Source organism: Suricata suricatta, chromosome 6 (assembly GCF_006229205.1).
Source record: "Suricata suricatta isolate VVHF042 chromosome 6, meerkat_22Aug2017_6uvM2_HiC, whole genome shotgun sequence".
Taxonomy (NCBI): domain Eukaryota; kingdom Metazoa; phylum Chordata; class Mammalia; order Carnivora; family Herpestidae; genus Suricata; species Suricata suricatta.
In genome coordinates, this window is record NC_043705.1 from 22,694,504 (window position 1) to 22,705,423 (window position 10,920).

The following is a 10,920-nucleotide window of genomic DNA, read 5'->3' on the forward strand; positions in this document are numbered from 1 at the left end:
CAGCTAGAGCCCGAGCAAGGATGGGCAGGGTCTGCATGTGGCTGCAAGGCAGGGGTCAGAGGTGAAACACTCATCCCACAGCCAGGCCAGCCTGTGCACAAGGTAAGACCAAGAATCCTATTGTACGTGGAGGGTCAGAAACAGAGACGAGGCAAGAAGTTGTTTGTGGGTACAAGAGGCAGAGCCTGGGAAGACTTCAGAGACAAGGGGCTGTCCGAGGTGGTGTGAAGAGCCAAGAGCTGTTAGAATCCACAGCTGTGACATCTTTCTGGTTTTTCCTTGTCTTCCACTATTCTCCATCCCCGGCCCAGCACCTTCAGCGCCCATCACTGTATCTCTACTGCTTTCTAGGGGACCTGATGCACAGTAGGTAGGCAGCATATTTCTGTTGAATTACATGGAGCCCTATTAACTATTTAAAGACCATTTTGGGGGCACTTGGGTGGCTCCATTAGTTAAGCGTCTGACTTCGGCTCAGGTCATGATTTGCAGTTTGTGAGTTATAGCCCTGTGTCAGGCTCTGTGCTGACAGCTCAGAGGCTGGAACCTGCTTTGAATCTCTCTCTCTCTCCCCCTCTCTCTCTGTCTCCCTCTCTGCCCCTCTGTGCCATTTATCTCATTTACCACTTACCCTAATTCTGTGATTGAAGTGCAACTCATTGTAACTAGGAACCAATGATTTAAAAATAAAAAACAGAAACAAAAATATCTGTTTAGTTTATGCCTGAGGGTAATTTATATGCATGTGTATTCTCATTCATCTATTATTATCTATTTATCGCCTATTCATGTGTATTTTAGAATTAAGAAAGAATAAAGGAGAATATTTGAAATGTTTGTTTAAAGATCTAGTACTGAGTGGTCTAGTACCATAGTCACTAGCTATGTGCCAATATTGAACATCTGAAACATTACTGTATTGAATTCAGAAGTGCTGTAAGTATAAAATATATAAGCAACTTTGAAGGTGTAAGTAAATTTTATCATTAATACAGTTGTATAAATAGTTGCATGTTGACATGACATTATTTTTACATACTAGGTTAAATAGCATATTATTAAAATCAATTTTATATTCTTAGTTTTACTTTTTTTCATGTAGCTACTGGAAAATTTGAAATTAAATGTGTAGCGTGCATTATATTTCTGTACATAGTATTACTCTAGTATATGCTATAACTCAGTTGCTTTGTCTTTAAAAACATTACGTGGAAGTTTTGAAAAAATTTATGCTCCAGTCCAGCGACAAATTAATTGATAGTCAACTGTGCTGCAGACACAGAGATTTTACGTGAACTAAACTTCATTTGATTCTCCCCAAATCTTATTAGGTAGGTATCATTACTCTTTTAAAATAGGTCGGGGCACCTGGGTGGCTCAGTCGGTTGAGTGTCCTGCTTTGGCTCAGGTCATGATCTTGCAGTTCGTGGGTTTGAGCCCCGCATTGGGTTCTGTGCTGACAGCTCAGAGCCCGGAGCCTGCTTCAGATTCTGTATCTCCCTCCCTCTCTGACTCTCCCCTGCTCACGCTGTGTCTCCCTCTCTCAAACGTAAATAAAACATCAGAAAAAAAACAAAAAGTAGGTAGACTAGGGCTCAAAGAATTTAAGAAAATTTCCTACAAGCCCATGATCAGACAGTTAGCTGTCTGTCAGTAAAACTTACTCATATCTGCCAGACTTCAGACATTACTCTCTTTCTACTAGAGAATACTCTCATATGCCTTTCCTTTTCAGAGACTGGCACCGTATGCTGCCAGGAAAACTAATTCTACCCACTGTTGCGAGGTCTTACCAACCAATTACTGCAAAATAAGATCGAATTTTCTTTTTTACCCAAATGAAAAGAAAATATAGGTCTCTCATATGCCAAATTATCAGCAATTCCAGTCTTTTTCCAGTGTTCCCCTCCCTATATAATTATAAATAACCCAGAATTGTTTACTGTTGCCTAAGTATTGCTCTATTTGTCTTGTGGATTCACCATAAGAGTGGAAACTCAGATACACTCAAACCTGGAGGACCACCTCACATCCTGTCTAGAGAAGGGTTAATTCAGTGAACAGTGGTTTTGTTTTCTAATGCTGTGTAACAAATTACCATTATTGGCTTAAGACAACACCCATTTATTAGCTCATATTATCTGTAGGTCAGAAGTCCAGCATGTCATTGCTGAATTCTCTGCTCACAGTATCACATGGCTAAAATCAAGGTGCCTGCAAGTCTGAGCTCTCATCTGGAGACTCTGGGAGAAAAATCTGCTTCCAAACACCTTATTGTTGTTGGCAGTATTCATGCTCCTTGTCGATATAAGACTTAGGTCCCTGTTTCCTTGCTGGCTGTCAGCCAGGAGCCATTCCCTGCCTCTAGAGACTGACTGTATTCCGTGTCGTATGCCTGTCCCCTACCCCATCTTCAAGCCAGAAATGGTTCATCAAATCTCTTTCATGATTTCAATTTCTTTGACTTCTCCTTCTGCCACTAGTGGTAGAAAACTCTCCGCTTTAAGTGCTTTTGTAGTGAGATGGGGCTCACCCAGATTATCTTCTTTTAAGGTCAACTATGACATATAACAACATAATCGTACTATCTCCTCCTAGCCACAGGTTCCAGGAATGAGGGCACAGAATATTGAGGGGAGCAGTCTGTCCACTAGAGTCCTGGGGATTATATAGGGCGCATACGCCACCACAGTGGCAGGGGCACAGGGCAAAGTATCAGAATTCTGCCAGCTAGTCACAGGGACAAAAACAAGAGGTGTATTACTATCAGGTAGTAACATTTGCTGGGGAAGGAATGAAGATTGGACATGAAAGATCTTGGTGTATCACATTCCCTTTCTTCCAATTTTACCCTCCAATCTTGCTCATCACAAACTTTCTTTGTGAAGGGTGCCTGGGTGGCTCTGTCGGTTAAGTATCTGACACTTGGTTTCAGCTCATGTCATGATCTCACAGTTCGTGAGTTGGAGCCCCATGTTGGGCTCTTCAATGACAGCACCAGAACCTGCTTGGGATTTTCTCTTTCTCTGCCCCTCCTCCATTCTCTCCCCCCTCAAAATAAATAAACATTAAAAAATTATATACATAAGAAAACCTTTCTTTATGAAAGCAACAAGTAGATCTCTGTGTTAGGTGGAATTATAACATTTCTGACCCATCAGTTTTAAGGACAGCGGTGTCCAGACATTTTGACGTATGTTGGAGCCTCCGTGTCCCCTCTTGCTGAAGCCCTAGTGAATCACAGAGATGGGAGTCCTGCTGGTGCTTTCTGAATGGCTTCCTGGGTCACTGGGGCCAATTCTACTCTTCCTCTGACCCAAGGAGCTTCCTCAAGGTGCAGGGAGTATCCCCCTCCCCCCAGCACAGTGCAGACCTCAGTCCTTCTTGGGAACCTGCCTTTTGGACTCTTTCTTTCCCCACTTTCATATGCCAACCTGCCAATATTCAGCTCAAAATCCACTGCTCTTGCTCTTCTTGGGAACTCCCCTTCAACGGAATGCCAATTACTGAGGTTTTGCTTGCACAACGTTGTGCTCTCCTAAGTGGCACATCCCCTTTCTCTTTATTGCTACTGTTGTTTACTTGAGAGGTTCCTTTTAGCTGACTCATATTTTTAACATTAACAAATATATAAAGGAAAGTTTCCTCACTGTCGTTTGTGGAAGATCTGAATTACCTGCCATATATAGGTGTTCCCTGTAAGAAAAAAAGAAAAGGTCAATTCTTAGTGCAAGTCTCTAACCTGACACTGCTGGATGATTCTCAAAAAGCTTCTTTCTTCTTCTCTGGTTGTCCCCAGGGGCATTTTTATTGCAATTCCTAACTCCTTTTCTGTTTTTATTTTTGTTTTGCTTTGGGATTTGTATTTCGAGCTGAGGGGTTGTGATGCAATTACAGTTGACCCTTGCACAACATAGGTTTGAACTGTGTGGGTCCACTTATACACAGATTGTTTTCATTAAGTACAGTACAGTACAGTACTATAAATGTGTTTCCCCTTCCTTCATCTTTTCTTAATAACATTTTCTTTTCTCTAGCATACTTTATTATTAGACTACAATAAATACAAATCACATTCAAAATATATGTTAATCAACTGTTTATATTATAGGTAAGGATGTGAAATGTTGGGTCGAGGAATGAATGGTCAAGAAAGGATTCTTGAGACCTTGCATCTTCAGTGCAAAAAAGGGTGATTCTGTTAAAGCACAGGGACAGGACCCATGATCGGGAAGAGCTGCACTGGGGTTGTGAGAAGTGGCTGATTATATGCTTTCAAGTTGGGAGGGTGTTAGGGATAGTGTAAGTCTCTAAGGAATTTGGAAGCAAGGTTTCCAGGACCTTGAGGGGCTAGCTATTGTTAGGAGGTCATCTATTACTGTCTAGTAAAACCTTAGTCATGAGACCCTTCAGATTAATATCACAGTGGGCAATATATTTGGAGGATGATTGCCAACATATATATCTTGAGGGGCACTGGGTGGCTCAGTCAGTGAAGCGTCTGACTTTGGCTCAGGTCATGATCTCATGATTTGTGGGTTCCAGTCCTGCAACAGGCTCTGGTCTGACAGCTCGGAGCCTGAAGCTTGCTTCAGATTCTGTGTCTTTCTCTGCACCTCCCCCACTTACACTCCATCTCTCTCAAAAATAAATAGACATTAAAGAAAATTGTGAAAAACCATATATAGCCGGGGGTCGTGGATAGAGATAAAGGAAGTTTCTGAAGGGACTTTTATATGTTAAAAGAGATATACAGGAGTCGGGCTGGGCTAGTGTCAAACTGAGGTTGCCTTTAGCAAAGTATTAACAATGGGTCACTCTGTCTCAAATACTTGTCACTGGGCTATAAGATGTAAGAAGTTTCATTTTTTTTCTTTTGTCTTTGTTCTCCACATCAGGTAAGACTTCTGGTCAACTGTAGGCTATTAGTTAATTTGGGGGAGAATCAAAAGTTAAGTGTGTATTTTCGATTATGCCTCTCACCTCCGCGTTGTTCAAGGGTCACCTGTACATCTCAGACTCTGTGTTGAAGATGCATGTACCCCAAACTGCCTCTCCCCATTTACACCCCTTCCCTCCCTGCCCCTGTTAAGTGTATCACCAAAAATCATCCCCCATACCACCAGAGGTATGCGGTCTACAGTTTAGAAAACACTAAACTGACTCCCTCTTTCCCAGAGACCCACCTCGAATTCCTTTCCCTCTAAGAGACCTTTTCTGACAACACAGACCTCAGTGATCCCCTCAACTGCATTCATAAGGCTACTGTGTCTAATTATTCAAATGTTGCTGTGTGACATTTCATTAAGGACAAAGACCATGCTTTATACTAAGTTTTCCCACAGCACTTGGTATGCTACCTGGGAAACAGCAGGCATTCAATGAATATTTGTGGTTTGATGATCAGCAAGGAGAGTTCTGAGTAAAAATGTGAAGCCAAGTTTGTCTCAGGTTCTTCTATCTTTGACCACTTCAGTCACAGAAAGGGCCATGGATGATGATTCTCCTCTGAATTGGTAATGTTCCCCTTTCTCAGTGAGTTCCAGGTGTTCCCCAGTCTTTCCAAGTCACACTTCATGTGCTCTGTGTCTCCTTATCTTTTTGACTATTAGGTAAGATATTTGGTGTTTGCCACTAGATCTTGTGCGGCTTAGCTGTGTCTTATAAAATTTTTTTGTATCTTCAATCACATCAAAGACAGGCTTGATCGGTACATAATAGATATTTATTGATCAAGAAATGAATACATGTAATATTGTGTCTTGGAGTAGTCCTGTTACATTTTTAGGAAAAAATATGAAATCACCAAACTAATCCATATTAATATTGGTCAAGGGAATTTACTAGGTCTATTAAGAATATGCAAATGTTCTGCGGTTTTGACTTGGAATAATTATAATGAGATCTTCCTTTTCTATCTTTCCCCCTTTGTTTGGTCCACTTGGCCAATTTAAATGTTCCTTTTAATAAGCAATATAAATCTTTAGAGCTTTATACAGAACTGATGTTACCTTCTCTATATTCTGAGCATGTTGTCACACATAATTCTAGTTAGAGGATGACCAAATAATTTATTGTCTGAACCTGGACACATTAAGAACGGAAGGAGGCACAAATAACTAGTAAGCCAGGATAAAAGGTGTTTTTGACAAACCAGGAAGTATGGTTATAGTACTTTGAAAGTAGTTATTTGCTAACTGTATGTCATTAAACTGTAAAGCGATTCTAGGTCTGAGCCTTATTTCTCTTAGCTGCCTTAGTTATCTAGTACTGTGCCTGACACATGGTGGTGGTAGAAGAAATATGAGTGCCTCTTTAATAATGTTCATTTAATTGTGTATTATACTATCTTGCTGTTTGAACTCAAACCATCCCATTTGGTGCCTATTATGGAGCCATTTTCTCAGTATAAAAATAGAGGGCAATGAGCTTAATTATATGCTTGTGTAATGATAATAGCTAGTATTTACGAGCACTTACCATGTGCAAGACCCAAGGCTAAGAACTTTGGTTGAGTTCTCTCATGAATTTCTCACAAGGATTCTTGGAGGTAAGTACTACTATCTTCCCATTAAATTAGAAGAAAAGACATGTTTAGAAAGATTAAGAACCTTGCTCAGGTCATCCAGCTTATTTTGTAGTAAAGTTTGAACTATATGTGAGAAACCTCTTTGTGAGAAATAGCTGGTATCAAATTTTGGAAAGTAATTTTAAAGTATTAATACCATACTTTTAGAAAAAGGTCATGGGCATTTACATGTTTAAAGGGATATGTATTTAACTAATTCAAGATTGCAGAAACAAGTCAATGTGGTAGCTGTGTGAGGTCACAAGTAGTGACAAACACATCCTTGCTATTGTTCTTTGCATTAACATTTGCATTTGTTATGGCACAAATATACTGTTAGTTTTGTTGAGGTCATTCTCTTGTTTATGAACTAGTAAGTGTGCAAAACAGTTTGTACTACAACAAAACTTTTGTAGCACAACAGTTGGGTTTACCTTTAGCAGTATTTTCAGTATACATTATGTAGATAAATCTATAACAGAGTCTATTTTCCACCTGTCCTTTGGAATAAGATTTTACTTGGTAACAATTTTAAGGACAGTAGAGCCACATCATACTATTAACTCTGATAAAATTATTGTTTGGATAGTAATTACATACCATGTTTTGACATCGATGAAACACATTATCAGTGGTCTTTAAACAAAAGGAGTCCATTTAATTCTATAAAAATAATCTAAACAAACTGTAAGGATAATCTGTAGGTTTAAATTGTTTTACATCAGAAGAGATAAATAAGAGAATATGCTATAAATATAATACTGACCAAATACACAGACTTTCATACAAAAGGTATCTTTAAAGAATTGTATTCTTTAAATTTTTTTTTTATTTTTATAGGTTATTTATTTTTGAGACAGAGAGAGACACAGCACGAGCAGGGGAAGGGCAGAGAGAGACATACACAGAATCTAAAACAGGCTCCAGGCTCTGAGCTGTCAACATAGAACTCCATGCAGGGCTCGAACCCATGAACCGTGAGATCATGACCTGAGACAAAGTTGGATGCTTAACTGACTGAGCCACCCAGGCGCCCCTCAAGAATTGTATTCTTAATTGTTTTTTTTTTCTACTGACAAGAGGAGTGTATGAATAGCTGTAGCAACTGAAATTAGATATTACCAGGGTATTCAACTGCATATTATGTGTTATAAACATTGTAAGATTTAATAGATGGAGGCAGAGGAAAGAGGAAAGAGAGAGACCAAGTTATGGAGCCAGTTCCCAGGCGAGGTTCCATGACTCTGGAGTGGGGAACCAGGGAAGTCGGGCCAGGTACGGGAGAGCAAGGTGTTTTATGGGTGCAAGAGTTCCGGGTTGGACCTCCGGTGGGCAGATAGCCAAGTAAGGGCATCTTAACTGTGGCAGGATAGGATTGGCTGTTTAGTGTGGTAGGGTGAAGTGGATGCTGGAATTCCATGGTGAGACATTCCAGTTCGGGGAGTGGGGGTCGTCGGTCCCTGGCGGTGCCTGGAACTATTCTCTGACCCTCAATAAAATGGCCGCTTGGTCACCTTCCTCAAGTAACTCTTAGAAACATAATATGGGAAACTTGAAAGCAATGTTTACATAATGAATATTAACCTTTATGAAATAAATGATAGGAAATATTATTGTTTAAGGTGTTCACACAAAATGACTACATTTGTAGGGTGCCTGGCTGGCTCAGTAGGAAGAACATGGGACTCTCGATCTCAGGGCTATGAGTTGGAGTCCCACATGGAATGTAGAGATTACTTACATAAAGCTTAAAAAATCTAGATTTGCAATTCAAAGGAAGTGTTACAAACACTTATCAAATTCAAGAATTTTCTGGGTTTTTTTTTTTTTTAGCATCCCACATTTTTTAAAAATTTTGAGATGATTATAGATTCACATGCAATTAGAGGAATTTCCTGGTTTTTTTTTTGTCCTGGGAAATTTTTAGAATTAATATGCCTTTGAATTTCAGGCCAGGAAGCTTTTTCTAGTTTAACATGTTATTTCTATTTAGTGGAATACAATGCCAGTATATCAATGGGTAGAAAAACTGCATTAAATTTCACTGCTCTCAGGTAACTAGAAAATCAAAATGCTTATATTATAATATAAATAGGGATCTATGGTTATCTGAGAAATTGGGACAAGAGCAAGTTTAAAATAAAAAATTGGTCTTTTTTTTTCTTTAAACTTCTTATTTCAGGATTTAAAAATCTTTTTTTCACTTACGTTAGGCACTGGGATACATCACTTGAACAAAACAGAATTTCATCTTGTATCGGAGAAGACGGACTTTAAAATATAAATATACAGGGGAACCTGTGTGATTTGGTCAGTTGCACATACAACTCTTGGTTTCTGCCTTAGGTCATGATTTTGTCCTTTGTGAGTTGAGCCTCGAATTGGGCTGTGCTGACAGCAAGAACCTGTTTGGGATTCTCTCTCCCTCTCTCTCTACCCCTTCCCTGCTCACTCTTTCTCTCTCAAAATAAATAAATAACTTTTAAAAATATTAAAAATAAATATATAAATAAAGTGTCATGGAAAGAAAAGAAAAAAAAGAGCAAGTTAGGAAGGACTGAGAGTTGGGGTTGGGGCTGTTGCAATTTTATTTTATATTTTAATATTTATTTTTGAGAGAGAGAGAGAGTACTAGCAGGGGAGGAGCAGAGAGAGAGAGGGAGACACAAAATCAGAAGCAGGCTCCAGGCTCTAAGGTGTCAGCACATAGCCCCATGTGGAGCTCAAACTCACAAACCCCATGATCATGGCCTGAATGGTGATCAGAGGCTTAACTGACAGCCACCCAGTGCTTTGGGGTGGTTGCAATTTTACATAGTGTGGTCAGGCTAAGAATCACCTTTAGGGTGAGATTTGAGCAAGAAGTTAAAAGAGGGAAAGTAGACACAGGAAAAAATGTACCTGACAGAATAAATGACTTTTGCAAAGGCCCTAAGTAGTAGTCTGTCTGGAATTAAGTAACAAAGGATGGAAGATGGTTGGAGCTGGAGGGGAGGGGCAGCGAGAGAGGGAGGAGACAGACTCTGAAACAGGCTCCAGGCTCTGAGCTGTAAGCTCAGAATCCCATGCAGGGCTCAAACCCACAAACAGCGAGATCATGACCTGGGCAGAAGTCAGATGCTCAACCAACAGAGCCACCCAGGCGCCCCTAAGTGTTTATTTTGAGAGAGAGAGAGAGCATACTAGCATGAGAGGGGAGGACAGAAGATCCAAAGCAGGCTGTACACTGACAGTAGAGAGCCCAGTGCTGGGCTGGAAGTCACAAACCCTGAGATCATGACCTGAGCCAAAGTGGTATGCTTAACCCACTGAGCCACATAAGCATCCCAATCTGGTTGTTGTTCTGACAATGGACTGAATGAATGGTGGACTAGGAGGCCATTTAGCTGGCCATTGAAGTATGATCCAGACAAGAGAAAATGGAAATAATGCAGGTGATGAGCGGTTTGATTCTGATTTATTTTGAGAGTACAACTAGCAGGCTTGCTGGACAGCGTGGAGGTGAAGATAAAGGAAAGGAGCCAAGGACTCCACAAAATATTTGTTCTGAGCAACTATGGCTAGGTCTTGAACTGCTTTTTGAGCAAAGGAGAATTAGAAACTTCGGGGGAAAAAAGAACACTAATATTACACAAATATAATCATTCTAGATGGAGAAGACATATGCATTATACATGATATTCCAAGTGTGGTAGGCCTGAAAACTTATTGTAGGCATTTTGTTGGAATGTTGGCTGTTAGATGGACTCTCTTAGTTTCTGATTTCTGGGGTATATAAAATATAAAGCTAAAGAAGACTCAGATACAGGACACGAGTACATTCACACTTTTCAAATGTCAGGTGGAAGTTCTAGGTCGGAAAAGGCAGTTAGTTAATGACAGATTCAACAATTCCGACGTTTGCATTAATAAAATGTTGGGGTCCAATGGTCTGATTTCGGGGCATCTGTCTCTCCATCGCTTCCAACCGACAAGCGGTGCCAAGGCTCGGCGCCAACCCCGGCCAGCCTGGAGCGTCCGCGGTCGCACTCCGAGCGCAGGCACCTCCCCTCCGCGCGGTCCGGGGAGGGGGCGCGAGCCACCGTTGCCAGCCCCCGGCGCAGGGCGAGGAGGGGTGGCAGTCTGCTCCCACCCAGACCTGGGCGCCATCTTCCGGCGCGTCCTTTCCCGCGCGAGCCTAAGCCCGGGCTCTGGGCCCACCTCTCTCCTTGGAGGGGGCTTCCTAACCCGCGCAGCTGGATGGCGCTGCGCGTCGTGAGGGTCGCGGGGTGAGTCCAACGCCCAGGCGGGGCAGGGGGTGGGGCCGGCGCGGCGGCAGCTGCGCGGCGGCGCAGTCGTCCCTCGCTCCTCGG

At 41.3% G+C, this 10,920-nt stretch overlaps 1 protein-coding gene across 1 annotated transcript in view; it reads left to right on the forward strand.

Annotated features, from left to right (window-relative positions):
* CDC42SE2 (CDC42 small effector 2) overlaps nt 1-10,920 on the forward strand; it is a 121,241-nt gene continuing 110,321 nt past the window's right edge. Inside the window, exon 1 of the mRNA XM_029941852.1 lies at nt 1-102. The gene's annotated coding sequence lies outside the window, so the exon portion shown is untranslated. The remainder of the gene's footprint in view (nt 103-10,920) is intronic.